At 49.6% G+C, this 5,008-nt stretch overlaps 1 protein-coding gene and 1 long non-coding RNA gene across 3 annotated transcripts in view; both read right to left on the reverse strand.

Annotated features, from left to right (window-relative positions):
• Positions 1-891: 891 nt before the first annotated feature.
• Positions 892-2,250, reverse strand: LOC124035333. The gene is made up of 2 exons (XR_006838722.1): positions 1,663-2,250; positions 892-1,429 (listed from the first exon to the last, which is right to left on the reverse strand). It is a non-coding gene; the product is annotated as an uncharacterized LOC124035333 (long non-coding RNA).
• A 2,116-nt stretch (positions 2,251-4,366) lies between these two features.
• Positions 4,367-5,008, reverse strand: part of LOC124036684 (mitogen-activated protein kinase 1-like) — a 72,335-nt gene continuing 71,693 nt past the window's right edge. For both annotated transcript variants that reach the window (XR_006838946.1, XM_046351532.1), the window contains 2 exons: positions 4,539-4,747; positions 4,367-4,436 (listed from right to left, as the gene is read on the reverse strand). The gene's annotated coding sequence lies outside the window, so the exon portion shown is untranslated. The remainder of the gene's footprint in view (positions 4,437-4,538; positions 4,748-5,008) is intronic.

The following is a 5,008-nucleotide window of genomic DNA, read 5'->3' on the forward strand; positions in this document are numbered from 1 at the left end:
TGGCATTGTAATGTTATATAAACCTATGGCATTGTAATGTTATATAAACCTATGGCCCATGGCGTAATGTTATATAAATCTTAATCTGGCCTACCAGGCTGGCGCTCTCTCATTCGAGATATTGAGCCAGTAGGTTATGTAGACCTATGTGGCCAAAGGCATTGTAACGTTGTACAGATGGCATTGTAACGTTGTACAGATGGCATTGTAACGTTGTACAGATGGCATTGTAACGTTGTACAGATGGCATTGTAACGTTGTACAGATGGCATTGTAACGTTGTACAGATGGCATTGTAACGTTGTACAGATGGCATTGTAATGGTGTTCAGATGGCATTGTAACGTTGTACAGATGGCATTGTAACGTTGTACAGATGGCATTGTAACGTTGTACAGATGGCATTGTAACGTTGTACAGATGGCATTGTAATGGTGTCCAGATGGCATTGTAACGGTGTACAGATGGCATTGTAACGGTACAGATGGCATTGTGGCGTTCTACTGGGTGATGGCATTGTAACGTTGTACAGATGGCATTGTAATGGTGTCCAGATGGCATTGTAACAACCTGGGTGTACAGATGGCATTGTAACGTTGTACAGATGGCATCTCAACCTGGTGTTCAGACTTGGCATTGCATCTAACCTGGGTGACAGATGGCATCTCAGACTGGGTGACTTAGCATAGACTGCAAGTGCTTTTGGTCAATCTCAGACCTGGGTGACTTGACATCTCAAAGGGAACTACATGGATAATGTTTGTTGTGGCATCTCAACCTGGGTGACTTGGCATCTCAACCTGGGTGACTTGGCATCTCAGACTGGGTGACTTGGCATCTCAGACTGGGTGACTTGGCATCTCAGACTGGGTGACTTGGCATCTCAGACTGGGTGACTTGGCATCTCAGACTGGGTGACTTGGCATCTCAGACTGGGTGACTTGGCATCTCAGACTGGGTGACTTGGCATCTCAGACTGGGTGACTTGGCATCTCAGACTGGGTGACTTGGCATCTCAACCTGGGTGACTTGGCATCTCAACCTGGGTGACTTGGCATCTCAACCTGGGTGACTTGGCATCTCAGACTGGGTGACTTGGCATCGCAACCTGGGTGACTTGGCATCGCAACCTGGGTGACTTGGCATCTCAACCTGGGTGACTTGGCATCTCAACCTGGGTGACTTGGCATTAGACTGGGTGACTTGGCATCTCAACCTGGGTGACTTGGCATCTCAACCTGGGTGACTTGGCATTAGACTGGGTGACTTGGCATTAGACTGGGTGACTTGGCATCTCAACCTGGGTGACTTGGCATCTCAACCTGGGTGACTTGGCATCTCAACCTGGGTGACTTGGCATCTCAACCTGGGTGACTTGGCATTAGACTGGGTGACTTGGCATCTCAACCTGGGTGACTTGGCATCTCAACCTGGGTGACTTGGCATCTCAACCTGGGTGACTTGGCATTAGACTGGGTGACTTGGCATTAGACTGGGTGACTTGGCATCTCAACCTGGGTGACTTGGCATCTCAAGACTGGGTGACTTGGCATTAGACTGGGTGACTTGGCATTAGACTGGGTGACTTGGCATCTCAACCTGGGTGACTTGGCATCTCAACCTGGGTGACTTGGCATTAGACTGGGTGACTTGGCATCTCAACCTGGGTGACTTGGCATTAGACTGGGTGACTTGGCATTAGACTGGGTGACTTGGCATTAGACTGGGTGATTTGGCATCTCAACCTGGGTGACTTGGCATCTAAGACTGGGTGACTTGGCATCTTAGACTGGGTGACTTGGCATCTTAGACTGGGTGACTTGGCATCTCAACCTGGGTGACTTGGCATTAGACTGGGTGACTTGGCATTAGACTGGGTGACTTGGCATTAGACTGGGTGACTTGGCATTAGACTGGGTGACTTGGCATTAGACTGGGTGACTGTAATGGTATCAGAGAGAAGCTAGCGTATAGATCTAGCGTGATGCGGACATCTTGTGTTACTGGTAATGCCTCGTGTTAATTGACTCTGTACTCAAGGTTTCTCAGTATAAATGGCTTTTTATTCCATGACAGACTGACCAGGTGAAAGATATGATCACTTATTGATCTCACTTGTTAAGTCAACTTCAATCAGTGTAGATGAAGGGGAGGAGACAGGTTGAAGAAGGACGTTTAAGCCTTGAGACAATTGAGACGTGTATGTGTGCCATTCAGAGGGTGAATGGGCAAGACAAAAGATTGAAGTGCCTTTCAACAGGGTATGGTTGTAGGTACCAGGCGCACCGGTTTGTGTAAGAACTGCAACGCTGCTGGGTTTTTCCACACTCAACAGTTTATCAAGTGTATCAAGAATGGTCCACCACCCATTTAAGGACATCCAGACAACTTGACACAACTGTGGGAAGCGTTGGGGTCAATATGGTCCAGCATCCCTGTGGACCGCTTTGGACACCTTGTAGAGTCCATGTCCCGACAAAATGAGGCTGTTCTGAAGGCTAAAGGGGTACAACTCAATATTATTAACTTGCTCTTAATGTTTTGTTAGAAGAGAGCGAGACCGGACCGTTTGGGAGGAGCAGAGAGCGAGACCGGACCGTTTGGGAGGAGCAGAGAGCGAGACCGGACCGTTTGGGAGGAGCAGAGAGCGAGACCGGACCGTTTGGGAGGAGCAGAGAGCGAGACCGGACCGTTTGGGAGGAGCAGAGAGCGAGACCGGACCGTTTGGGAGGAGCAGAGAGCGAGACCGGACCGTTTGGGAGGAGCAGAGAGCGAGACCGGACCGTTTGGGAGGAGCAGAGAGCGAGACCGGACCGTTTGGGAGGAGCAGAGAGCGAGACCGGGCCGTTGGGAGGAGCAGAGAGCGAGACCGGGCCGTTGGGAGGAGCAGAGAGCGAGACCGGGCCGTTGGGAGGAGCAGAGAGCGAGACCGGGCTTTTGGGAGGAACAGAGAGCGAGACCGGGCCGTTGGGAGGAGCAGAGAGCGAGACCGGGCCGTTGGGAGGAGCAGAGAGCGAGACCGGGCCGTTGGGAGGAGCAGAGAGCGAGACCGGGCCGTTGGGAGGAGCAGAGAGCGAGACCGGGCCGTTGGGAGGAGCAGAGAGCGTGACCGGGCCGTTGGGAGGAGCAGAGAGCGAGACCGGGCCGTTGGGAGGAGCAGAGAGCGAGACCGGGCCGTTGGGAGGAGCAGAGAGCGAGACCGGGCCGTTGGGAGGAGCAGAGCGCGAGACCGGGCCGTTGGGAGGAGCAGAGAGAGAGACCGGGCCGTTGGGAGGAGCAGAGAGAGAGACCGGGCCGTTGGGAGGAGAGAGAGAGAGACCGGGCCGTTGGGAGGAGAGAGAGAGAGACCGGGCCGTTGGGAGGAGGAGAGAGCGTTCGGTAGCCTAGTGGTTAAGAGAGTTGGGCCAGTAATTGAAAGGTCGCTGTTTGAATCCCAGAGCCGGCTAGGTGGAAAAATCTGGCATTCTGCCCTTGAGCAAGGCAGTTAACCCCCAACAACAACAACTGTACCCCGGGCGCCGATGACGTGGAAATCGATTCAGGCAGCCGCCTGCACCTCTCTGATTGAGGCGTTAAATGTGGAACACACATTTCGGTTGAATGCATTCAGGTATCCCATCCTTACCTCAACCTGTCCAGATACTGTAGTATTACCTCAACCTGTCCAGATACTGTAGTATTACCCCAACCTGTCCAGATACTGTAGTATTACCTCAACCTGTCCAGATACTGTAGTATTACCTCAACCTGTCCAGATACTGTAGTATTACCTCAACCTGTCCAGATACTGTAGTATTACCTCAACCTGTCCAGATACTGTAGTATTACCTCAACCTGTCCAGATACTGTAGTATTACCTCAACCTGTCCAGATACTGTAGTATTACCTCAACCTGTCCAGATACTGTAGTATTACCTCAACCTGTCCAGATACTGTAGTATTACCTCAACCTGTCCAGATACTGTAGTATTACCTCAACCTGTCCAGATACTGTAGTATTACCTCAACCTGTCCAGATACTGTAGTATTACCCCAACCTGTCCAGATACTGTAGTATTACCTCAACCTGTCCAGATACTGTAGTATTACCTCAACCTGTCCAGATGGGAGGTATTACCTCAACCTGTCCAGATACTGTAGTATTACCTCAACCTGTCCAGATACTGTAGTATTACCCCAACCTGTCCAGATACTGTAGTATTACCCCAACCTGTCCAGATACTGTAGTATTACCTGTCCCCAACCTGTCCAGATACTGTAGTATTACCCCAAATCAGATACTGTAGTATTACCTCAACCTGTCCAGATACTGTAGTATTACCTCAACCTGTCCAGATACTGTAGTATTACCTCAACCTGTCCAGATACTGTAGTATTACCCCAACCTGTCCAGATACTGTAGTATTACCTCAACCTGTCCAGATACTGTAGTATTACCTCAACCTGTCCAGATACTGTAGTATTTCAACCTGTCCAGATACTGTAGGCCAACCTGTCCAGATACTGTAGTATTACCTCAACCTGTCCAGATTGTATTACCTCAACCTGTCCAGATACTGTAGTATTACCTCAACCTGTCCAGATACTGCAGTATTACCTCAACCTGTCCAGATACTGTAGTATTACCTCAACCTGTCCAGATACTGTAGTATTACCTCAACCTGTCCAGATACTGTAGTATTACCTCAACCTGTCCAGATACTGTAGTATTACCTCAACCTGTCCAGATACTGTAGTATTACCTCAACCTGTCCAGATATGTAGTATTACCTCAACCTGTCCAGATACTGTAGTATTCCAGATACCTCAACCTGTCCAGATACTGTAGTATTACCTCAACCTGTCCAGATACTGTAGTATTACCTCAACCTGTCCAGATACTGTAGTATTACCTCAACCTGTCCAGATACTGTAGTATTACCTCAACCTGTCCAGATACTGTAGTATTACCTCAACCTGTCCAGATACTGTAGTATTACCTCAACCTGTCCAGATACTGTAGTATTACC

The sequence above is a fragment of the Oncorhynchus gorbuscha genome, linkage group LG05 (genome assembly GCF_021184085.1).
Source record: "Oncorhynchus gorbuscha isolate QuinsamMale2020 ecotype Even-year linkage group LG05, OgorEven_v1.0, whole genome shotgun sequence".
In the NCBI taxonomy this organism is placed as follows: domain Eukaryota; kingdom Metazoa; phylum Chordata; class Actinopteri; order Salmoniformes; family Salmonidae; genus Oncorhynchus; species Oncorhynchus gorbuscha.